The 26,216-nt window shown below is 46.9% G+C and overlaps 1 protein-coding gene across 3 annotated transcripts in view; it reads right to left on the minus strand.

The window, feature by feature from the left end:
* Window positions 1–26,216, minus strand: part of OSBPL8 (oxysterol binding protein like 8) — a 2,810,514-nt gene that overhangs the window by 2,029,592 nt on the left and 754,706 nt on the right. The gene's annotated exons all lie outside the window — the stretch shown is intronic.

Raw genomic sequence — 26,216 nt, forward strand, 5'->3', positions numbered from 1 at the left:
CGGACTGTGTTCGCGAACAAGGACCCACGCTTAGCCTGGGTGCGGTCACATGATGACATTGCGGACATGTTCGCGAATGGGACGGGTGTCAGTAGGACAAATGTGCGGGGTCGGTTGCACGCATGCGTGCGAGTGTTCTATGGACAGTGTTTGTGTCCCCAAAATAATTAAAAGTGTGCCACATGTGCAGTGGACGGTTACAGACAGGCACAAGGTTCGTAGGACCCAAGGGTGCGATACGCATGCGTGCGGGTGTTCTACGGAGAGTGTTCATGTCCCCGAACTAATTAAATGTGTGCCACAACTTTGCGGACAGGCGGATGGGCTATGTGTTCTACAGGCATATTCATTCTGATTGCGGACAATGTGGGGATGTTCTTATTTTGAGTAATAGCGGCAGGCGGACAGATTGTGTGTCCTGCAGACACCTCCATTTTGATTGCGAACAGTACGGACAGGCATAGTGTCCTTATGACACCCCCATTTTAGTTAATTGCGGACATCCCAGACAGCCTTTAAAAAAAAAACAACACAAAGGAATATAGTAATAGCATACATAATATGTATGGATAGTGTTGATGTTGACCGAGTCCGTGGGACAGGGGCATTCAGTATGTTCTATGTTAAATGTATATAAACAAAGGGAATCCTACTAAAAACCTATCAAATTCATGATATCTATATTCAGTGAAACAATCTTTCTTCTTGTTATGGTTAAGTTGCGCTACAAAAAAACCAATGAAATTCAGTGAAAAAACTTTGTTAAATGGACGTTACGGTTTTAAGGAAAACCGAAAAACCCTAGAAATTTGCCAGTTATGGTAAGCTAAGCAACCATAACTCGCGCCACCACCACCATGCACTGCTAAGACTAATACCAATGACATCAAAGATGATATCACAAATGACATTACATATGCATTTAGTTTTTATGCGCAGTCTCCACAAGGATTGTTTTTATAATGTTGGCATAAAAAAGTCAAAAAATCATTGGAAGAACTATTGTTTACCAAATAGTTCATTGGGTCATGCATTGCTATAAACATCATTATGTTACTGACTTCTTTCCAGTACATGAATGAACTTGTATAGAAATTTAGGCATTCTCTGCAGCATGCACCATAGAGCTGCAATATGCAATACTTCATTATGTTGGATAGTAAAATGATGAATCCTTTTATTTTTCATTTTGTGCACTGTGACACATATACTAAGTACCTAACAATGCCTTCTTTACACTGACAAGATTGCTGTATCTCAAAGCTGCTTATTCCCTTATATTTATGCGTTGTATAATGTGAGTGAATTCTAAGGAAAGTAGTATAAGTACATAAAAGAAGAGTAAGGTATACAAACATAGTATCTTTTGCATTTTTACTTCCTGACTGTTGCTGAAAAAAACACCTGGCCTAGATATGTTAGTGAACAAAAAATAAGGGGGAATAAGATATGTAATGTTATCAGTGACATTTGTGATGTCATCTTTGATGTCATGGATATTAGTCTTAGCAGTGCATGGTGGTGGCGCGTGTTATGGTTGCTTAGCTTACCATAACTGGCAGATTTCTAGGGTTTTTTCGGTTTTACTTAAAACCATAATGTCCCTTTAATAAAGTGTTTTCATTGAATATATATATATATATATATATATATATATATATATATATATATGATACATTACTCACCGTAATCGTATTTCTGATTCTTGCATCTGCTTAGATTCACATGCTGTGCATAGGCCGACATCTAGTGGAAGCTGCGTAGTATTACAGTTTGTTTTTCGAAACTCGAAAATGGGCGTCGACACAGGGCGTGCCAGTAATACTATCCCTAGTGTGACGTCCACTGTACCCATGATCCCTCACGCGTCTAGGACCCTCAGATTGTATTTTTTCTGACATGAGGTAGCATGAGGAGTAGCTTGAGTACAGATGATCCAAGCAGATAGAAGATAGATAAGACTACAAACATCAATGTGCCTTCTCTCAGAGGGGAGGAAGGGTGGGTTGCATGTGAATCTAAGCAGATACAAGCATCAGAAATACGATTACGGTGAGTAATGTATCCCTTCTGAGGCTTGTGGAATCTGCTTAGATCACATGCTGTGCATAGATTAGCGAGCAGTGTTAGAAGGAGGTGGGATTTGAGAAGGGTCATGAGCAAATAAATGTCTTAGAACCGCTTATCCCACTTGAGTATCTGTCTTGGAATGGGTGTCAATGCAGTAGTGCTTAGTAAAAGTGTGAATAGAGCTCCAAGTAGCTGCTTTGCAAATGGTGTCAAGGGGAACATTTGCAATGAAAGCCAGAGTGGTCCCAATGCCTCTTGTCGAGTGGGCTCTGGGCGTAAAAGGCAAAGTCTTGTCAGAAAGAGAGTAACACAACTGGATACAGTTGACAATCCACTCGGAGATGGCACCCTTAGAGACGCGATCTCCCTCTTTGCCTGTGGCTACGGAGACAAACAGTTGATCTGTTTTCCTAAGCGGTCTGGTCTTGTTTACGTAGTAAAGGACCGCCCTACGCACATCTAGGATGTGTAGTTTAACCTCAGCCGAGCTTTGTGGGTTTTGGAAGAAAGCCAGAAGCTCGATGGACTGGTTTACATGGAATTTAGAAATAAACTTAGGTGAGAACCTAGGGTGTATCCGTAAAACCAGCTTATCCTTATGAATAGTAAAGAAAGGATCCTGCACTGACAGAGCTTGAATTTCACTGACCCTTCTTATGGATGTAATGGCTACTAAGAAGGCAGTCTTATAGGTCAGGTGTTTGAGACTTGTCTTATGCATGGGCTCAAATGGGGGGCCCATGAGTTTAGATAGCACCACGTTCAGGTCCCATCCTGGTGGTGGGTTAGATATAGGGGGATGAAGTCTCTTTACTCCCTCCATGAATGCTTTAACCACGGGTACCTTCCACCACGACACCTTGCTATGCGAGGTGGTGTACGCTGACAGTGCTGCCAGGTGTACCTTTAGTGAGTTGAAAACCAAACCTGCGTCCAGCAGGTGGAGCATGTATGTCACGATTGTGGAAGGAGTGCAATCAACAGAGTTGATTTGTTTATTCTGGCACCAGATAACGAATCTCTTCCATTTGTCGAAGTAGCAATGCCTCCTATTCGGTTTCCTAGACTCTTTTAGGATGTCCATACATCTCTGTGGTAAATTGAGATGTCCAAACTCTATGACCTCAGGAGCCATGCTGCTAGGTTCATGGAGTTGGGTAGAAGATGCACCTTCTGACCTTGGTGCTGGGACAAAAGATTGTACCAGCCCGGGAGTTTGATGGGATCGCACACCGAAAGTCTGCGTAGGTGTGGAAACCACGGTTGTCTCGCCCACATGGGAGCAACTAGGACGAGCGTCATCGACTCTCTGTTCATCTTGTTCACCACCTTCCTGATGAGAGGAGTTGGTGGAAAAGCGTACGCAAACATCCCTGACGAGTTCATCCACAGGGCGTTCCCCAGGGAGTCTCGTTGGGGAAACCTGGATGCGAATCCTGGGCACTGTGCGTTTTCGCTTGTGGCGAATAGCTCTATAGTGGGGAAACCCCACTGAGAGAAGAGATCTTCTATGATATCTCTGTGTAGACACCATTCGTGTTCCTCCAGAAAGGGATCTCTGCTCAAAGCGTCCGCTAGAGAATTGAGATCACCTGGAACATGTTGGGATGACAGAAAGATGTTCCGTCTGAGTGCCCATATCCAAATTGTCTGGGAAAGTCTGGACAGATTTGGCGAACGAGACCCTCCTTGCTTGTTCAGGTAGAACATGGCTGTTGTGCTGTCCATTCGGATCTGCACCGACAGTTTCAGTAGGTGGGGTTTGAACGCGTGAAGTGCTCTGAAAACTGCCAGAAGCTCTAGCAGGTTGATGTGATTCCTGGCCACTGTGTGAGACCAGAGACCCTGAGCTGTGTGGTGGAGATGGTGAGCTCCCCATCCTGTCAGGCATGCGTCCGTCGTGACTACCGCCTGTATCTCGGGATCGTAAAAGGGTTTCCCCTTGGATAGATTGTCTCTTGTCCACCAGTGGAGGCTTTGTACAAGTGTTGGCGAAACGACCACTAGATCGTCCCACTGACCACTTGCCTGAGACCACTGTTTCACCAATCATTCTTGCATGGGACGCATGCGCAGGCGCGCGTGGGGGACCAGGTAAATACATGACGCCATCATGCCCAGCAAACGCATTGCTTTGCGTACTGTTATCTGGCGACCGGTTTGATATTGCGGAATTTGCAGTAATATATTCCGAATTCTTTCCTCTGAAGGAAAAGCCTCTTGAGTATTTAGAACAGCTCCTAGGAACTGCTTGGAGGTGCTGGGCACCAGACTTGATTTTTTCTCGTTTATGGAGAAGCCCAATTCGAAGAGGTGGTCGATAGTTCTTTGAATGTTTGTCCTGCAAATTACTCGGGTCTCCCCCGTGATGAGCCAGTCGTCCAGATAAGGGTACACTGGGATTGCCTCCCTGCGTAGGTGTGCCGCCGCCACTGCCAGTACCTTGGTGAATACCCTTGGAGCCAAGGCTATTCCGAAGGGCAGTACCTTGAACTGGTAGTGCTGACTGTCCACCTTGAAGCGCAGATATTTTTTGTGCGCTGGGAACATTGAAATATGAAAATAGGCATCTTTCATATCCAATGTTGCCATGTAATCCCCCTTTTTTAGGAGGGGAATTACCTCTTGGAGAGTAGTCATGCGAAATTTTTGGGGCTTGACATACTTGTTTGCAGGCCGTAAATCCAATGCTGGGCGCATTGTCAAATCTTTTTTTGGCACAAGGAAGTAAGTTGAATAAATACCCTTGTTTACCTGGTGTCCCGGGACGAGTTCTATCGCGTCCTTTGCAAGAAGAATTTCGATCTCTTCGAGTAGGATCTTCTGGTGGTCTAAGGAGTGTATTCTTTGTCGTGGAGGGTGGTTTCGGGGAAGCGCTAGGAGTTCTATGCAGTATCCTGCGGACAATGTGGACAGCACCCATCTGTCTGATGTGATCCCTTTCCAAGCTTGGGTGAAGATGGAAATGGCGTCCCCCTACTGGGGATGCGTGAGAAGGACCCTGAACGGAGCGTCACTGTTTTGTGGAGGCGTGCCCCCTCCTTTATTGGGACTGCCTCTACCCCTACCACAACCTCTTTTGTTACCCCTGCCATAACTCTGGGTAGACTGCTGGTTAGTGTTCCATGTAGTACCCTGGCCTTGGGAATAGTTTGAGCCTGTTTGGGAGTTTTGTCCGCGAGGCTGACGAAAATTGCCATTCCCTCTCTGGTTAGGGGGTTTGTTGGTTAGTTGTCCTAGGGACTTGAGTGTCTCGTACTTGGCATTTTTTAGCACGTCCTCGACCGCCTTTCCAAACAATAGATCCGGTTCCACCGGCTTATCTATCAACGATGCTTGGGTCTCGGCCTTGAAACCAGACTGCCGTAGCCAAGCATGCCTCTTGATGACCGTGCTTTCAGCAATTAATCTGCCGGCGTTCTCTCAGAGGGGAGGAAGGGCGGGCGCATGTGAATCTAAGCAGATCCAAGCATCAGAAATACGATTACGATGAGTAATGTATCCCTTCTAAGGCTTGTGGAATCTGCTTAGATCACATGCTGTGCATAGATTAGCGAGCAGTGTTAGAAAAAGGAGATGGGATGTAAGAAGGGTCATGAGCAAATAAATGTCTTAGAACCGCTTGTCCCACTTGAGTATCTGTCTTGGAATGAGTGTCAATGCAGTAGTGCTGAGTAAAAGTGTGAATAGAGCTCCAAGTAGCTGCTTTTGTTACGCTGCTGCAGCGCTGCTCTCGCCAATCTCCCTCAGCATTTAAACCGGCTCACAGAGTCCGGGGAAAGACATCGGTGTGGCAGCGTTATCTGTTTCCATGGAGACTGTATGGACGCCGGCATCGGTTTCGGCCGTGTCAGCTGACAAGCTCATTACGCACAATGCGTACACCTATGCTCTGCCCCTTGCCTTCTTAACCCGGTTCCTCTTGGGGCTCGGTGCTGCTAATTGTAGTCTACACGTACCCTTACGTGTTTAGCCCCCGAGCTAATTTCCTTCTTCAACCTTCCAACGTGTTTTCCCTGGTTTTCGACTTTGCCTTCCACTCGGACTGCTTACGGATTGCCCTGTTGTCTTTGGTCCTACACGCTGTTACGACTCGGAACGTTAGCAAAACCAAAAGGTGACAGCTGGAAGGTTTTGAATAAATCATAACCAAGGGCAAAGCTCTGGGCAACCCTCCAGACAATCGTTTTTCAGTCTGCCAAGCCATTACAGAAGGGGAAAAACCATATGCAAATCAGGCATGGTCCTGCCCCAAAAGGGGCAGTCCAGCCCGAACTGCTAGGTCACATCCCTTCTGCACGAGACCACAAGCATCCCCAGATATATTTCAGCCTTGTTGGGCGTCATCAGGGAGCAGTAGCTTGGGTCTCTAGGCCCGGCAGACTCGGGACCCACGTCTGGGCATACCCGTCCCACTCGGGGTGACTTTAGCAAAACGAAAAGGTGACGGCTGGAAGGTTTTGAATAAATCATAACCACGGGCAAAGCTCTGGGCAACCCTCCAGACCATCGTTTTTCAGTCTGCTAAGCCATTACAGAAGGGGAAAAACCATATGCAAATCAGGCATGGTCCTGCCCCAAAAGGGGCAGTCCAGCCCGAACTGCTAGGTCATATCCCTTCTGCACGAGACCACAAGCATCCCCAGATATATTTCAGCCTTGTTGGGCGTCATCAGTGAGGAGTAGCTTGGGTCTCTAGGCCCGACAGACTAGGGACCCACGTCTGGGCATACCTGTCCCACTCGTGGTGACTTAGGCAAAACGAAAAAAAAAAAAAAAAAAAAGAAAACGACTCGGAACGTTTCCTGGATTGTTGGCGGCTTCCTGTCAGAAGTCATTTTCCTACGCTCTGTAGCTTTTAGGTTCCTTCCGCAAGGGCTGTATCAGAGAAGTCGACCCTGGCAATAACTGCCTTCAGTAAGTGTTCCTTCATTTCAAACTGTGCTCATTGCTTCCTGTGATTGATTGTTCTTGGATAAACACTGCCTACCCTCGCTGTGAAGAAAACTACACATTACCTTGAACATTGTGCTGGATTTGTACTCTTATCTTACAAGTGCAGTTCAGGACGCTTTCCAGTTACTTGCACCAACCCGTACCTAGTGCGTCCCTCGTGACGTTCAGGTGTATCCTCCCTCACTTACTTCCCTGTTTATTATTTTCTCCTGTCGTTGTGTCCTTTCCAGCAGGATTTCCCTTTTTTGCTCCTTAACGATCTCCTTCCAGGTTAGTTGTGCATTCTCTACGGTTCAAGGGGAGTCCTTCAGTCAGTTAAACTAGTTCCTTATTGTCTTTTGCATTGTCCTTCTAGGCTCTGTACATACTCTGCTACTCAAACGAACTTGTTATTCAGGTATTCATGAATTGTTGATTGTCCTACAATTGCTATTCTTATCTGTACCGCGTATAACCCTTTCTGTGGTTTCTTTTCAGCTGTTGGTCTAGCGGTGTGTGTTTACCCCGCTCTTTTATTTGATTGATACCTCTGTCTGTCTTATCAACACAGCAGAGGGATACATCATAGAAAAGAGCCCCTCTTCTTGAGGAAGCCTGATTCACTGAAATCAGGGTAGCTGAGGTTGAGACTGGTTGCTCCGAGAATTCCGCCACTTCTGTCTTCGAGGTCCAGCTCCAATCTTCCGATCCTTGGTGTGGTGAGTAACACTTTGCAAATGGTGTCAAGGGGTACATTTGCAATGAAAGCCAGAGTGGCCCCAGTGCCTCTAGTGGAGTGGGCTCTTGGCGTAAAAGGCAGAGTTCTTTCAGAAAGGGATTAACACTGCTGGATACAGTTGACTATCCACTTAGAGATGGCACCTTTAGAGACGCGATCTCCCACTCTGCCTGAAGCTACGGAGACAAACAGTTGGTCTGTTTTTCTTAGCGGCCTGGTCTTGTCTACATAGTAGAGGACCGCTCTTCGCACATCTAGAGTGTGTAGTTTCACATCAGCGGAGCTCCTGGGTTCCTGGAAGAAGGCCGGAAGCTCAATGGACTGGTTAACATGGAATTTAGAAATGAACTTAGGTGAGAACCTAGGGTGTGTTCGTAGAACCAGTTTATCCTTATGAACAGTAAAGAAAGGAGCCTGAATTTCACTGACCCTTCTTATGGATGTAATGGCTACTAAGAAGGCAGTTTTATAATTCAGGTGTTTGAGACTGGCTTTATGCCTGGGTTCAAAGGGTGGCACCATGAGTTTAGCAAGCACCACATTAAGGTCCCATCCTGGTAGTGGGTTTGAAATTGGAGGGTGGAGTCTCTTTACCCCTTCCATGAAGGCTTTAACCACTGGTACTTTCCACCATGACACCTTGTTGTGGGAGGTGGTGTAGGATGACAGCACTGCCAAGTGTACCTTAAGTGAGTTAAATACCAACCCTGCATCCAGCAGGTGGAGCATGTATGTGACAATATTGGAAGGATAAGCAAATCAACCGGGTTGATTTGCTTATTCTGGCACCATATAACGAATACTTTCCATTTATCAAAGTAACAGTGCCTTGTGTTAGGTTTCCTAGCTTCTTTTAGGATGTCCATACATCTCTGTGGTAAGTTGAGATGTCCAAACTCTATGACTTCAGGAGCAATGCTGCCAAGTTCATTGAGCAGGGTTGAGGATGCACTGTTTGACCTTGGTGTTGGGAACATAGGTTGTACCAGCACGGGAGTCTGATGGGTTCGCACACCGCTAGTCTGCCTAAGTGTGGGAACCAGGGTTGCCTCGCCCACATGGGAGCAACTAGGATGAGCGTCATCGATTCCCTGTGCATCTTGTTGACCATCTTCCTCATGAGAGGGGTTGGTAGAAAAGCGTAGGCAAACATCCCTGACCAGTTCATCCACAGGGCGTTCCCCTTGGAGTCTGGCTGAGGGAACCTGGATGCGAATCCTGGGCATTGCCTATTTTCGCTTGTGGCTAATAGGTCTGTAGTGGTCTGTAGAGGGGAAAACCCACTGTGAGAAGATGTCTTCTACGACTTCTCTGTGTAGACACCATTCGTGTTCTTCTGAGAGGAGATCTCTGCTCAATGCGTCCGCTAGCGAATTGAGATCCCCTGGAACATGTTGAGGTGACAGGTAAATGTTCCGTCTGAGTGCCCATATCCATATTTTCTGGGAAGCTTGGACAGATTTGGCGAACAAGTCCCTCCCTGTTTGTTTAGGTAAAACATTGCTGTTGTGCTGTCTGTTAAGATCTGCAATGATAGGTTCAAACGGTGGGGCTCGAAGCGCTCTGAATACTGCCAGAAGCTCTAGCAGATTGATATGGTTCTTGGCCACTGTGTGAGACCAGAGACCCTCAGCTGTGTGGTGAAGGAGGTGTGCTCCCCACCCTGGCAGGGATGCGTCTGTAGTGACTACAGCCTGTACTTCTGGATTGTAAAAGGGTTTCCCCTTTGACAGGTTCTCTCTTGTCCACCAGTGAAGACTTTGTACAAGTATTGACGAAACGACCACTAGATCGTGCCACTGACCACTTGCCTGAGACCACTGTTTCGCCAACCATTCTTGCATGGGTCGCAGGCGCGCATGGGGGACCAGGTAAATACATGACGCCATCATGCCTAGCAAACGCATAACTTTGCGCACCCTTATCTGGCGACCGGGCAGATCGAGAGGAATTTGCAGCAGTAGATTCCGAATTCTTTCCTCTGATGGAAAGGACAACCCCTCTTGAGTGTTTAGGACAGCTCCTAGGAACTGTTTTGAGGTGCTTGGCAACAGGCTTGATTTTTCTCATTTATGGAGAAAACCAATTCGAAGAGGAGGTCGATCGTACTTTGAATGTTTGATCTGCAAATTACTGGAGTCTCCCCCGTGATGAGCCAGTCGTCCAGGTAAGGGTACACTGGGATTGCCTCCCTGCATAGGCGCGCCAGTACCTTGGTGAATACCCTTGGACCCAAGGCTATACCTTGAACTGGTAGTGCTGACTGTCCACCTTGAAGCGCAAGAATCTTCTGTGCGCTGGGAACATGGAAATATGAAAATAGGCATCTCATGTCCAATGTTGCCATGTAATCCCTTTTTTAGGAGCGGGATTACCTCTTGGAGAGTAGTTATGTGAAATATTTGGGGCTTGACATACTTGTTTGCAGGGTGTAAATCTAATACTGGGCGCATTGTCAAATCTTTTTTTGGCACAAGGAAGTAAGTTGAATAAATACCCTTGTTTACCTGGTTGCCCAGGACGAGTTTGATCGCGTCCTTTGCTAGAAGATGGACGATCTCCTCGAGGAGGATCTTCAGGTGGTCCAATGAATGTATCTTTTGACGTGGAGGCTGGTTTCGGGGACGCTCGAGCAGTTCTATGCAGTATCCTGCGGAAACTGTGGACAGCACCCATCTGTCTGATGTGATCCCTACCCAAGCTTGGGTGAAGTTTGAAATGCGTCCCCCTACTCGGGATGCGTGAGAAGGGACCCTGAGCGGAGCATCACTGTTTTGTGGGAGGTGTGCCGCCTACTCGGGATGCGTGAGAAGGGACCCTGAGCGGAGCGTCACTGTTTTGCTGGGGCTGCCTCTACCTCTGCCACAGCTCCTCTCGTTTCCTCTGCCGTAACTCTGGGTAGTTTTCCGGTTGTTACCCCATGATGTACCCTGTCCCTGAGTATAATTGGAGCCCCTTTGGGAATTTGGCCGCGTGGGCGATGAAAATGACCATTCCCTCTTTGATTAGGGGGCTTGTTGGTCAACTGCCCCAGGGATTTCAGAGTATCATACTCGGCTTTGGCAGTCTTTAATGCATCCTCTACCGCCTTGCCAAATAGGAGATTCTGCTCCACCGGCATGTCAATTAGGGATGCTTGTGTTTCAGGTTTAAACACGGACTGTCTTAACCAAGCATGCCTCTTAATGACAGTGCTCTCTGCTATGAGCCTGCCCGCGTTATCTGCGGCATCAAAGATTGCCTTAAGGATGCAACCGGACACAGCTCTCACCTCCAACGTGATCTGGGCAACCTGACCCTTTAGTGGTTCCGGTGCGGAGTCAATGAGGGCAGCCACCTGCTCCAACTGGTGGCAATTGCAGAGTGGTGGTGTTGGCAATCCTCGTTTGGTAAGCGGAAGGGGAGGCTACTTTCCGTCCCAACTCGTAAATCTTTTTGCTCTCCTTGTCTGGGGGCGCCTCAGATGATGATAGAGGTGTCCCCGCCCTTTTTCTGGTGTTAGTAATTACCAAGGAGTCGGGCTTCAGTTGACCCATTATGGAAAGCGAGTCCGACTGGGCGACCCTGAACAATTTCTCGATTCTGGGGTTTATGCCCCTGGTGAGGTTAGGAGTGAGAAGGGAAGAATAAATTCTCCGTTGGATGGACTTGAGAATTGGAATGGCTTGGGAAATGGGCCTCTTCTCTCCCACCAGTTCTTCTGCAAAGTCCCTCTCTTCCTGTGCCCCCTGAGTGTCTATGCTGAAGTGTTCTGCCGCCCTAGCCAAGACCTCATTTAGGAGGTGCTGGTTGTCTACCAGAGAGTTGGTAACCTGAGGTTCTTTGTGAACAGGAGAGTCTATCCTGTAGGCTTCTGCAACGTCATCTTCCGCCCCCTCTTGGCTCTCGTCATCCCCATAATAGTCCACCCAACATTACCAAGTCTGTATCCTCATCGTACTGTTGAGGATCCTCACCATACTGAGTGTAAGGCTGGATGTAAAAAGGGTCTGAAATCAGTCCCTGAGTTGGAGTCTCAATCCAAGGTTTTTTTTAGTAGGGGGCTGAGGGTCCTTGGATCCAGAAGGAGTAGCACTGTCCGGGGTATAGGAGAGGAAGTGCTCTGGGTTCTTGGAGTAGAAGTCAGCTAGGGAGGACATTCTAGACATTACTCTGTCTATATCTTCACTAGTCCAATATTTGGAGCTGGGAATGATCATCGCCTGAGAGAGTTCCCCCTCTGTTCCTTGTTTGGACCTATGGCCCTGGACAGGGGTCTTGGATTTATGCTTATCTGAAGACTTTGAACGGTCTTTATGTGTCTGTGGTGCAGAAGAAGAGTGAGATGGTTTCTTCTGCTGTTTTCCCCCTTCCCCATGAGTAGAAGAGTGTTTCCCTGATGTTTTCACCTTCTCTGAGCCTTTCGACGCCTGGCGTTGAGATTCGGGGGTAGTGTCTCTTTTTTGGAGTGTGCACGTCGGGACTCGGAAACAGACGCTAAACTGTCTGTCGGAGCCGACTTCTGGTGTGCGGCCTGTGGCTGGAGGTCGGATTCGTCTGACGAGCGTACCTCTGTGACTTTGGTGAGTGAGGCACTCTTGACAACTGTGGACGGTTGCCTCGTGTTGTGCGGCGATCTTGACATGGAACGCCCAGAGGACACCGATTCGGTGGAACGCTCTCTTCGTGCCTCTTTCTGAGAACTTGACACGCGCGTCGAGTCTCGGTTGGACTTCGAGTGTTTACGTGTAGAAGTGGTGTGGGTAGCGCTTGTGTCGCGGGGTGTGTTCCCCATAACTGCGCTGTCGGACAATCTTCCGAGGTCGGGGACCTGCTCTTGGGCGTCTTTCGACACCTCTTTGCCCTCGTCCGAGAAAGTAGGGTGTCGCTGCCATCACTGAAGGTGCCCTCCACTTCCATGGCCTCGAGCTGCCTGGCGTGGTGGGCCCAACGTTTGGTCGAGCGGTCCTTTAGTGTTTTCGCCTTGAACTGGCTACACGCTCTGCAGTTCGCCTCGGGGTGATCCCTCGGCAAGCAGAGGTTACAGGTGGCGTGTTTGTCAACCCAAGGGTACTTGCGGTTGCACTTGGGGCAAAATATGAGAGGGGTACCCTCCATATGCAGCCTATGGCAGCGGGCTAGTGTGTGTAGGAATAATAAGAGTGTACCACCCCCCACTCTCCTTCCTTGTAGGGCTGAGGCCAGAGGCCTTCCAAGACCCGAGCCGAGGCCAGAGGCCTTCCGAGGCCCAAAGTCTGTCGTACAGCTCTCGACGGTTGTTTGTTCTTCGGACTGGCGTCAATCTTCGAACTTCGATGTCTCGACGTGGGAGTGGAAGAACGAGGAAATTAATATGATATTTAGCAAAATATGGCAGAAAGCCAGGGAACTCCGCGCAATGCTTCCGACAAGTATGACGGAAAAAAAGAATCTGAGGGTCCTACACACGTGAGGGATCATGGGTACAGTGGACGTCACACTAGGGATAGTATTACGGGCACGCCCTGTGTCGACGCCCATTTTCGAGTTTCGAAAAACAAACTAATACTCCGCAGCTTCCACTAGATGTCGGCCTATGCACAGCATGTGATCTAAGCAGATTCCACAAGCCTCAGAAATATATATATATATATATATATCTACACACACACACACACACACACACACACACACAAAATCAGGTGTAATTCCCACTTCAGTCCATTTTTATGAACTAAACCAATGCTCCATAGTAGACAATATTGCTAGTCTTTCCTGTAGGAGCTAGTGTGAACAAACTGCTTTCGTTTTCAACTCTGGAGCAAATCATAAGAAGCTGACCATGAAAAAAGCGTGAATCCCTTAAATCGGTTTCACATACTTTGAGTTGGAGAGCCGGAGTGAGGCAGACTGCGACCTGCTGGCCGAGCCCAGAGAAATGCTTGTTCCCTTGGAACATGTGCCGGTTCCAAGGGTGCCTGAGGGGCAGGTGGTGAGACCCTGACCTCGACCCAGTGTATCCTGAGGAGACAGTTCGCCAGCACTTCGCTTCCCAGTGAGTTTCGTGAAAGTGAATATATAAACTCAGGAGCGGGAGCCGAAGCAGACAAGATTTGTAAGCGGCACGAAGGTAAAGAAAGCATAAAGATAGAGAAAGTAAAGAAAGCAGAAAGCAAGTTTAGTTTAGTTTATTCATTTGTATTGCGGACCAGACCCGAGGGTATGAGGGCGCAGGAGCAACAAGGTTATTCGAAGCTTAGTTACAGGTTACAATGTATTACGGTGATTACAATGAATACAATAAAAGGCAAGAAGTTTTTACAAATTTACAGAGCAAACATATTTACATGGTATACATTGGTACAGCGGGCTGGCTGGGTTTAGTGGTCATTCTGTTTTAATCACTGTATATAGATGCGTCTTAAGTGTGTGTAAGTTTGGGGTGTCCTTAGAGAGGGTGGTAGAGAGATCCAGTGTTGGGCTGCTTTCACCTGGAAGCTGTTGCCACCCATTTTGGAACGTTTGAACCTGGGACTGTGAGTAGGTTTGCATTGGACGTTCTGGTAGGTCTATTAGAAGTGAATTTGCGTATTCTATCAACTAAATAGCGGGGAGCGGCGTTGTTGAGGCACTTTGTCATGATCACCAGCCAGTCTCCAAATTAAGTCTATGGGTCCTTAGGTTTAACCTTGTTAAGGGTATTGAGAGGTCCTCAGTTAAGTCAGATTTATACTGAAAGTAATGGAAGTTCATTTCCCTCAATGGCCGCCAGGTTGTGCCATTGAGAAAGCTAACATTACTAGTCTAGTCTTTGACCGATCTCTGCTATAAGTAGTTGTTTCCTGAGGGGACTCGCGCTTCGCGTTGCTGACTGCCCCGCAGTACGGACGCTTACCGCGGTCGTCACAGAATTCCAGTCACAGCATTTAGTCCCTCCTGTTTTAGTCCCTTGCCATATTTTCCTCAGTCTCCGAAGTCTTGTCCTTATTCTGTTATTATCCTTCCCTTCCATTTCATAGCACCCTGTCCCGTTTACGGTTATTTATTTTCCTGTCACTCGCCCCTCGTTCCTCCTCAGAGGTCCTGACTGAAAATTGCTGTTCCTCACGCAAGTACTGTTTCGAGTGTTTTTTAGATGATTTGGGTGGCACTCGTGAGAGGTTGTATCTATTTGTCACGAGGTTGTTGGTTATTCTATAATTACATGTTTTCATTTGCATTGCCCGTAGTGTGAGCATTATCGTTGCTTCGCTCACGCCTTGAATAACGTTGCCTTCTGCTTAGGTCTTGTCACACATTATTTCATGCCCCTTTTTTCCCCTTTCTATATTTAGTTTAGGTATTTAGTGAGATAGTGATTATTAGAGCCTTAATCTCCATTCCAATCGTTAAAACATGTTAGAAATTACTGTTGCTACCAGCCGCTCAGTATATTAGGCACCATTTGGTTATTCGCTATATTCCCCCTTCAGCTAGGTTCCACATCAGTCATATTATATCAGAGTGCCCTATTGTTCTCCTTCGTCTCTCCCTGGTCTCCACTCTTCAGGACATGCGCCCCTGCGTGATGCAGGATGGAGAGCTCACACAATTAAAAATTAAGGTGAGCTTTTATCGTTGTTGTTACCAAATGGTGTGAGGTTTTCAGAAAAAGAGCAGTAGTTAAGAAGGGAAATTGTTCTCTTGTCATTGTTACAGAAGTTGCTTCTGGTCAGAAGTTCCAGAGAGTTTTTTCAAGGGCGTCCCCGCAGAGTTCACAGGTAAGCGTTACAGAACGCGAAGCCGCCTTTTTGAAAATTACTCTGCCCGGGCGCCATGGAGACTCCTGAGGTGGACCAGTTGGCCCAGTTATTGGGGGAATTCAGAGCGGAGGCTCATGCCGCTCGCTCAGAGACCAGGGCACTGCGTAGGGAGCTTGTCGTTAATAGGGACCGTACAGAAGAGTTAGCACGCCAACTCTTGCAGACCCAGGCTGGACAAGTCCCATTACCCACAGCTAATCCATCAGTCCCTCCTCCTGTCTCACCCCCTACTCCAGTCCAAGTGATAGTTCCTGAAAATATTCCTTTAGCGCCTCCTGAACGTTTTTTGGGGGATCCCAAGAAGTTTGCGGTTTTTATGAATCAGTGTAGGCTACATTTCCTCTGTCGTCCAGGAGTTTTTCCCACAGATCAGGCTAAAGTGGCCTTTATTCTATCGTACTTGGGGGGGGGGGGTTATGCTGCAGATTGGTCCATTCCCTTAGTCAATAGGGATGACCCAATTCTGAGGAATCTTCAGGAGTTCCAGAAGGAATTGGAAAAATGATTTGCGCGCCATACCCAAGGTCAGGCCCTGGATAATGAGTTGCTCTCACTCCGGCAGGGAAACCAAGAGTTGTTGGCGTATGTTGCAACCGTCAATAGATTAGTGGCAGAGTCCAATTGGTCCGACGAAAAAAGGACAACCTTATTCCATCGGGGGTTGCGCAGCGAATTAAAAGATGTATTGGCTCAGGTTGTTAATCCTCCTGATGGTATTGCCGACTTTATTGACCTAACTATCCAATTAGACCAGCGCCTGCAAGACCGAAGAGTAGATCGTCCCCGTTCCAAAAGTAGGTCCTATTATGTTCGCCCTAAAGAAAATCAATTAAGAACTGGTCCAGATACTAACACAGAACCAATGCAGTTAGGGGTTGTCAGAGGTCCCATTTCACAGGCAGAGAGGGACAAGAGGCGGCAACAATTGTGCCTTTATTTTATTGTGGTAAACCTGGACATTTCCTCAAGGATTGTCCTGTAAAACCTTCACAAAGACCCATTGGGGGTGTCGACCAGGAAAAGAAAGACCAGATTATGGAAAACTCCAGTGCCCGGCAAGTGTAGAGGTCAGCTTGTCAAGCATGAAGCAGGGATTTGTGACCTCACACTTTGTTTTTCATATTATCTTATTTAGTCAAGAGCGGCCCACTAAGATGCATGCCTTACAAGCCTACATTGATTGTGGTGCAGTCGGTAACTACATGGATTCAAAACTGGCATACAAGTTGGATTTTGCCCTCGTAGAATAGTTTGAAGCTGAAAATGTATCTGCAGTCGACGGTACTCCTTTAGTTTCTGGCCCAGTCACACAACGCACGGATGATCTTACAATGCTTTGCCAGGAAAAACACAGAGAGAGGATTACATTCGACCTCATAAGTGCTCCACAATTCCAGATCATTTTGGGTATGCCATGACTCGAGAAACATAACCCTATTATCGATTGGCGATCCAGATCTCTGACCTTTGCCACAGAATGTGAATATTCTTGTAATTTAATAAGTAAACAGAAGAAACCTGGACCAAACAGAGTAGTAGTAACTCCACTCTTGGATTAATTGGAAGTTTGCCCCCTGAGTATAAAGAATTCCAGGAGGTTTTTGAAGAAAAATTGGCTGAGGTCTTACCTCCCCACCGTCCCTACGATTGTCAGATCGATCTACTTCCAGGAGGACAACTTCCTTGCAATCGGATATATTTGTTAACTGAAAAGGAGGACACTTACCTGAAGAAATATCTAGACCAGTATTTAGCTAATGGATTCATTAGGCCTTCTAAATCCCCCTCTGCCTCCCCACTCTTCTTTGTACCGAAGAAAGAAGGAGATCTCCGGACCTGTATAGATTATCGTGCCCTAAATCAAATTACTGTCAAGAACCGATATCCCATTCCTCTCATCTCTAATTTGTTGGATCAAATCAAGGATGCCCTTATTTTTACCAAATTAGATCTCAGAGGCGCATATCATCTCATTTGAATAAAGGAGGGTGACGAATGGAAGACCGCCTTTCGTACCAAATATGGCCTTTTTGCGTATCAAATGATGCCCTTTGGACTGTGCAATGCTCCGGCAGCATTTCAATGCTTTATGAATGATGTCTTAAGAGATCTACTGGATGTTTGCGTGGTAGTCTATATTGATGACATTTTGATTTTTTCCAAGAATTCCCTTGAACATGTGAGGCATGTTACAGCAGTTCTTCAGAAGCTGCGAGAGAATTCTCTTTTTGTAAAGCTGGAAAAGTGTTCATTTCATGATTCTGAGGTCGAATTTTTAGGTTTTGTGCTATCCTCTCAGGGAGTCAAGATGGACATGCGGAAGGTGGATGCCATACTTACCTGGCCAGCCCCAACGTCTGTAAAGGGAGTCCAAAGTTTTTTGGGGTTTGCCAATTTCTATCGCCGCTTTGTGGAAAAAATTTTGCAACTGGTACACCCCATCACGTCCTTGCTGAAGAAGAATAAGAGATTCAAATGGTCCGAAGAGGCTGGTGAGGCCTTTACAAAATTAAAGGCCAAGTTCACTGAGGCTCCGGTGTTACAACATCCTCAACCTGACCTCCCATTCATTGTGGAAACTGATGCCTCTAATGTCGCTATGGGTGCTGTTTTGTCACAACGCAACCCCGAAACTCAGATCTTACACCCGGTGGCATTCTGGCCTAAGAAACTCTCGCCAGCTGAACGCAACTACACTATCACGGACAAGGAGTTATTGGCCATCAAGTGTGCCTTAAAGGAGTGGAGACATTACCTACTAGGAGCTCAACACACCATTACCATTCTCACTGACCACCGAAATCTACAGTATTTACGTTCTGTTAAGGCTCAATCAGCTCGGCAACTTCGATGGGCCCTGTTTTTTGCTGAATATGATTTTATTATCACCTTTAGACTTGGAGTGCGCAATGGCAAGGCTGACGCCTTATCTCGAATTGGCAATGGAGAAGAAGCCTTTGTTTCTACTGTTCCTACAAATATCATCGCAGGAGAACGAGTATTGGGGTTGTTGCACACTGGAGAACCATTCCTCGAAGACCTGCAGAAGGAGATAAAAGGTACCTTTACTCAAGAAGAGCTGTTGGCATGGGTTAATCGAGGAGATCCATTCAGTGTCCGAGAAGAAATGCCTTATTATCAGAACCGTTTGTATTTACTTACTGAGGCACTGTTACGCTCACCTGGTTCCCACGGGGGCGTCGACCGGAACTGGGCCGCTGTTGTTTCCACCAGCGTGACGTGTAGCGCCGAGATGACTGACTGGACTGGCCCACTCAGCCTAATTTGTCTGGCTCACAGGAATATTCTTCTGCAAAGGAGAAGAGGAATTAACCACCCGTGGAATTGAGTGTCAACCCACCTTCCCCTCTCCTGTTGTCTTCCCACAGATCACTCTTGATGTCCCCTCCTTAGTCTCACCTGATGGTTTGGAAGGATGAGCTCTCCATCCTGCGTCGACCGCAGGGGAGCGTTGATGACCAGTTACTTCACTGGCGTAGAGGAATTGGTGAGTTCCAGTATTGACTCTAAAGTCCAATTGTTCATAAGAGTTCAAATGTCTGATCTTCACTCTGTCCGTTTCCTTGCAGGTTGCCGATTAATCCACTCGAAGATTTCCAAATGGCAATTGGTAAGATTCAGGTAAGTCTATTGTGGTTTTCCCCTTAGGGGCCGGGGTACGGCGATGCAGCAGAGTTGACTGCGCCGACCCGAGATGAGGGGAGTACCCCCCGTGGTAAATCAGGTAAGTCCTTGGGGGTAGCTTGTATAGCCTTAGAGAGTCCCCTTGCTCACCTTGCTGTCTTTGTCTCCTTAGGTGTCGGAGGGCGGCCGCGAGATGGAGAGAGCGTGTTTGGAATGCTGAAGTACCGCCAAGCAGGTGAGTTCAGCGTGGCGCCGTAGGAATGCAAAGCGATGCTTCAAAGACTTCTGTCTTTCAGCTCCGTGGCGAAATGGATCAGGATTCAGGTAAGGATTAAAGTTAAAACTCCTGTTCTAACCTTTATCCTTCTTTTCTTCTCGTTTCAGGAGTCCCAGGACTGAAGCGGGCGTGGCTGAAGACTGGAGCTGCTGAAAACACGGTGAGCGTTACGCTGCAGCAAGCAGAATAACGCGAAGCACGTGTGGCTGTCCGGGCGTGGTTTAAATAGCCTTGGAAGAAGATCCAGGTAAGTATTCTTCCACAGCCCCACCCAAGTAACAAAATAGTCCCTTCAGTAAAATAGTCCCTCCTAAGCCTCATTTGGCTTGAGTCTTCATGCAGCATGGTCTGCCTCAGGTGAGTATGCAGCATGGTCTGCTTCAGGTAAGTTATCAATAATGAGCCTGGCGCCCATGGCGCCAGGACTGACTTTATCTTTATGAGCCTGGCGCCATAGGCGCCAGGACTGCACCCAAACAGCCCCTAACTGGGGCTTTTGGGCATGCTCCAAGTGGCATGATGCATGCTTCCAGGGCTGCTGGGCCTGGTCTGGTCTGGTCTTCCGGGGGCAGGCATCATGACAGACACTCAGAAAACAAGTCATTTCCAACTATCATGGCTCTTTAATGGAAGGTCATCCAGGGGTGACCAAGACTTTGGAAAATATCAAAAGATACTATTGGTGGCCAACTTGGCGCAAGGATGTGACTCTTTATTCAGACTTGTGGAAATTGTGCACAGAACAAGAATTCCAAGAAGAAACCGGCTGGTCTTCTTCAACCTTTGAATATTCCACCAAATCCATGGCATACCTTATCAATGGATTTTATCTCAGATCTTCCGCCATGTGAGGGTTATGACACCATCCTGGTGGTAGTAGATTTGTTTTCAAAGATGGCTCATTTTGTGGCCTTAAAAGGGCGTCCCACCGCTGCCGGTTTGGCAAAGACTTTTTTAGAGAACATTGTTAAATTACATGGGTTTCCTTCTACCATAATTTCTGACATAGGTAGTCAATTTGTATCAAGATTCTGGAGGAAATGCTGTGATCTGGCCCAGATTGATATACGATTATCCACGAGTCACCACCCACAGACCGACGGACAAACGGAACGCACTAATCAGACCCTGGAGCAATATTTACGCTGTATGCTACATCAGACCGACGACTCCTGGTTGGATATTTTGTGGGCGGCAGAATACGCTTATAACAATTCCATCCATTCGTCCACAGGACTCACGCCGTTCTATACCTTACATGGTCAACATCCCCGAACTTCTGCCTTTGACCCTCCTGATCCTTTAGAAATGCCCGCAGTAAAGAACCTACATGACAAGATCTTAACAGCAACTAGTAAGGCTCAAGCTAGTTTAATGGCAGCTAAAGAATTTCAAAAGAAGTTCACTGATCGACACCGAAGTACTCCTCCAAGTTTTCAAGTCGGCGACTCTGTCTGGTTGTCCGCCAGAAATCTGGCCTTAAAAGGTTCGAAAAAATTTCTTCCCAGGTATTTAGGACCATTTATCATAGAAGCCATTATTAACCCAGTGGCCTTGAGGTTGACACTTCCAAAGAAAATGCGAATCCATCCAGTTTTTCACGTTTCTTTATTGAAACCAGTAAAATCAGAGACACATTTACTACCAGCTCCACCCCCAGTGGAAATTGAAGACGACCAACCAGAATTTGAGGTCAGGGAAATTTTGGACTCCAAAATAGTGCGTCACAGATTATATTACCTGGTCGATTGGAAAGGTTATGGTCCTCTCGATAGATCTTGGGAACCCGTAGAGAACATTCATGCCCCTAGACTGCTAAAAAGATTCCATCGAAACCACCCTACCAAACCGGGAAGGAAATCTTTGAGGGAGGGTACTGTCATGATCACCAGCCAGTCTCCAAATTAAGTCTATGGGTCCTTAGGTTTAACCTTGTTAAGGGTATTGAGAGGTCCTGCGGTTAAGTCAGATTTATACTGAAAGTAATGGAAGTTCATTTCCCTCAGTGGCGGCCAGGTTGTGCCATTGAGAAAGCTAACATTACTAGTCTAGTCTTTGACCGTTCTCTGCTATAAGTAGTTGTTTCCTGAGGGGACTCGCGCTTTGCGTTGCTGCCCCGCAGTACGAATGCTTACCGCGGTCGTCACAGAATTCCAGTCACAGCATTTAGTCCCTCCTGTTTTAGTCCCTTGCCATATTTTCCTCAGTCTCCAAAGTCTTGTCCTTATTCTGTTATTATCCTTCCCTTCCATTTCATAGCACCCTGTCCCGTTTACGGTTATTTATTTTCCTGTCACTTGCCCCTCGTTCCTCCTCAGAGGTCCTGACTGAAAATTGCTGTTCCTCACGCAAGTACTGTTACGAGTGTTTTTTAGATGATTTGGGGTGGCACTCGTGAGAGGTGTTATCTATTTGTCACAGAGGTTGTTGGTTATTCTAGAATTACATTTTTTCATTTGCATTGCCCGTAGTGTGCGCATTATCGTTGCTTCGCTCACGCCTTGAATAACGTTGCCTTCTGCTTCGGTCTTGTCACACATTGTTCAGTTATTTCATGCCCCTTTTTTCCCCTTTCTATATTTAGTTTAGGTATTTAGTGAGATAGTGATTATTAGAGCCTTAATCTCCATTCCAATTGTTAAAACATGTCAGAAATTACTGTTGCTACCAGCCGCTCAGTATATTGGGCACCATTTGGTTATTTGCTATATTCCCCCTTCAGCTAGGTTCCACAGTCATATTATATCAGAGGGCCCTATTGTTCTCCTTCGTCTCTCCCTCGTCTCCACTCTTCAGGACATGCGCCCCTGCGTGACGCAGGATGGAGAGCTCACACAATTAAAAATTAAGGTGAGCTTTTATCGTTGTTGTTACTTCAGTCACCAAATGGTGTGAGGTTTTCAGAAAAAGAGCAGTAGTTAAGAAGGGAAATTGTTCTCCTGTCATTGTTACAGAAGTTGCTTCTGGTCAGAAGTTCCAGAGTTTTTTTTCAAGGGCGTCCCAGCAGAGTTCACAGGTAAGAGTTACACACTTGTGTGTTAGTGGGGCTACTTTGAGCAGGATTTTATCTTTAGTGTTGAGCCAGTTGTGAGTTCTCCTAATGTTAAAGATGTGTTCTCTCTTGGGGATGCTAAGCGCCGCTCTGAGACCGTTGTTTTGTAGCGTCTTTATTTTGTTGGTTACCTGCTTACTAGCACCTACATAAAGGGCATTGCAGTAGTCCAATTTTGATAATACAAGGGCTCTAGCTAATGTAATGCAGCTCTGGGTGGATAAGAAGGGTTTGGCTGCTCTTATAAGCTTACATGTGTAGGCCGTGGAAGATGCCATGGAGCTAACATGTTTATGGAAGGAAAGTGAGGAGTCGATGTATATTCCTAAAGTTTTCACTTCTTTGGCTACCTTGATCGGGTTCCCGTCTATAATGAAGATGGAGTAGTTTTGGTCCAGTCTGGTTAGGTTTGAGGTGGAGCCAAGGATGATGAGTTCAGTCTTGTCATCATTCAGGCATAGACTGTGAGAGGCCATCCATGCCTGGATGATGAAGTACACCCTGTTCACCAAGGCCAAATCATGGTTGTAATCTCCCATCAACGGGATGAGGATCTGTGCATCATCGGCATAATTAGTGTAGGTGATACCCAGACCATCTAGATCATTAAACAAGGGCTTCGTGAACACGTTGTACAGTGTAGGGGAGACGCATGAGCCTTGGGGAACTTCACATGTGATGGGGATGGGGTCGGCGGCAGCAGAGGTGGAGAAGACACGCATGGATCTGTTGCTAAGGAATGACTCGATCCAGCCGATGGCTAATTGGGAGAAGTGGGCAGCTGAGTCCAGGTGATTGCATAGGATTTTGTGATCAACTAGATCGAATGCCGCAGAGAGGTCCAGGAGAAATAATAGAGCAGTTTTCCCATTGTCTCTAAGGGTGTCAATTTGGGCCTTCAGGTCGATAAGGGCCGTTTCTGTCCCGTGGTGGGGCCTGAAGCCTAATTGCCGAATACCTAGGAGATGGTTTATATCAAGGTATTTTTGGATTTGTAGGTAGGCGTTTTTTTTCTAATATCTTGAGGAGAAATGGGACAGTGGTAATGGGTCTATAGTTAGTGGGGATAAAAGGGTCAAGAGAGGGATTTTTGAGAAGGGGGAGGACCCAGGATTCTTTAAGGTTACTGGGGACGGTACCTGAGGAGAAGGAGGCGTTAATGAGTTTGGTGATGAATGGCGAGAGGTCTCTTGCCGCATCTTTAATGATTTGTGGGGGCAAAGGTCGCCCTGACAGTTAGAAGGTTTAAGGCTGAGAATGATTTTTTCCAGTTCAAGAGTGGAGACTTTGGAAAAGCTGAAGCGAGTGGGGTTAGGTCAGGGGTGTGGGGGTGTGGGGACCGAGGCAGTATTAGTGGGGTTGGTTGGTTTAGCTATGGATTCTTTCTTATTTTTAATTTTAGTTTGTAGGCCTGTGACTTTATTGTTTAGGGCATTTTAGACAGTCGTGCACCATTGTTTGTCCTTCACGCAGGTATCTGGAGTTGGCACCGGTGTTTCCAGTTCTTTAATGATCGTAAACAGCTCTTTGGTGCCGGAGTTGGATTGTGCAATTCTCTGGTTGTAAGACTCTTGTTTGGCAGCTATGATTTCTTTTTTGTAGTTGGGCGTTATTTTATTAAGCACTGACTTGCTATGGTCTGTGGGAGACTGTCTCCAGGCTTGTTCCAGTTTGCGCTTTTCTAGCCTGAGAGCTTTAAGGTGGCTGGAGAACCATTGATTGAGGTATTTTTTCGGTTTACTTTTTCTTAGTTTTGAAGGTGCAATGGAGTTTAAGGCTGTGCGCATGGTTTTGTTGTAGCCTTCTACTAGGTCGTTGGGGTTGGAAGTGGCAGGGAGTTGGTTAAGTTTTGGGAGGATGAAAGGGATCCATTTTTCCAGTGTGATGTTTTTCTTACTTCTCGTGGGGATGGCTGAGGCTAGCACATTATTGGTGATGGGGTTCGAGGCTTTGAGGGTAAAGGAGAGGAGATGGTGGTCAGACGAAGGTTGAGGGGAGTAATTAGTGATGGAGGCCACGCAGTTATAGTCTGCTACCCAGTCAAGGGTTCTCCCTTTGTTATGGGTGGGGCCAGATACTTTTTGTGTAAAGCCTAGTTCAGACAGCGTGTTGATGAGGGTGGCCTGGTGATCTTTGGGGTCTTTAAAGCCTATGTTGAAGTCTCCTAAAAGTAGGCACTGGGAGGAGTTCTTTAGGTTATTGATGAGGATGGTGCTGAGGTCTTCCTCGAAGGATCCTAAGGGTCAAGGAGGTCTATAGAGTAAGTGAATGGATATTGTTTGGGAATTGGCATTGGGCAACTTAGCTGTGAGTGATTCACATGATGGGAGGTGGGTAGAGGAGTCAAGTCTAATGTTGAGGTGTGTTTTGGCAATTACGGCCAGGCCACCGCCTCCGCCTCTGGAATTTGTTCTATCCGCTCGGAGGATGGTGTAGTCGTCAGGGATGGCTGGACCAGCGGCCGCGTGAAGCCCGGACTCAGTTATGGCTAAAAAGTCTAAATCTTCTGCTAGGATGAGGTCTGCTATATCTGTAGCATAGGCTGTTATGGAGCATGCGTTAATGAGGGCACCTTTTATGGGTGGGGCGGTAGTCTTAGTGGGGGTAGAGGTGCTCGCTATGTTGTAGGATTTGTGTTTGGTCGTAATGTTGAGTGGATTGGACTTGCGTCTTTTCACCGTGAGGTTGGCGCAGGTGCTGATGGTAGAGGAGCAGTTGGTCAGTTTAGACTGGATAGAGTCCCTGGCTTGGGGCTCGTATAGTTTAGGTAGTCTGGACCATAGTTTAGCGTTTCTTTCAGAGATGCTGCATGGTAGAGAGAGTTGGGGCAGCATGGTTATGGTGTACGGTTCTATGGGGGTGTGTGGAGTGGTGCCTATTGTGGTCGATCTAAGGGTAAGACTGGGAGAGCATGAAAAGTTAAGGTGGAGAATAGTTCTCAGCAGTATTGAGTAGATACCTGGTAGGAACATTGTGTTAGCAGTGGGTGGTGTGTGTGGGTCAAGGGGAGAGGGCAACCTAGTTGGTGGTTGGGTGTGTGGTGATCAGCCGGAGGGGAGGGGACTGACAAATACTGCATGTGTAAGTAAGATAGAAGCAGAAGTCGGATAGTGTGGTGGTCAGATGGCAGAGCAAGTAGCTACTTGGTACATCTTAGATGGTCGGGGCGAAATTCAGCTAATGGGCAGCTGGGTATCAGAATACAATAATCCAGTGTAGCAGTTAGGTAGGGGGTCAGCTGTGGCAGCCTGCCTAGATTTGAGAATCACGAAATTAGGCAAAATGCAGTGTGCAGGCAGATAATAACAACTGTGTCGGTAGGGTAACACTGTTGGGGGAGCCTGTATAGACTGGTTGTGGATTGCAGTAGCGCAGAGGCTAGGATTAGCAAATATGAAGCCTGAGTGCAGTTTCCTGACGTGTGCTAAGTAGTGATAAGCAGGTAACGGATGGGCAGCGCATTAAGATACATGGAAAATGGGGTCGTATTTGGACCTAGGCCAGGGAGCAGGGAGCAGAATTTTGTTATAGTCTGGTTAAGGACATCTATGTAGAATAGTTGCAATGACTATGTAGGACGAAAGACAGTTTGAGAAGCATTGGTGATAATGAGGCATAATAGCAGTAAGCAATGGTTCAATAACAAAGTTGTACAATTACAAATACAATGACCTCCTATCTGAGGTTGTTCATTCAGTACTGCAAGTCAGAGGCATATTGGGTGAAGTACAGGGTTCA

The sequence above is a fragment of the Ambystoma mexicanum genome, chromosome 12, assembly GCF_040938575.1.
Source record: "Ambystoma mexicanum isolate Mex_15411 chromosome 12, UKY_AmexF1_1, whole genome shotgun sequence".
In the NCBI taxonomy this organism is placed as follows: Eukaryota; Metazoa; Chordata; class Amphibia; order Caudata; family Ambystomatidae; genus Ambystoma; species Ambystoma mexicanum.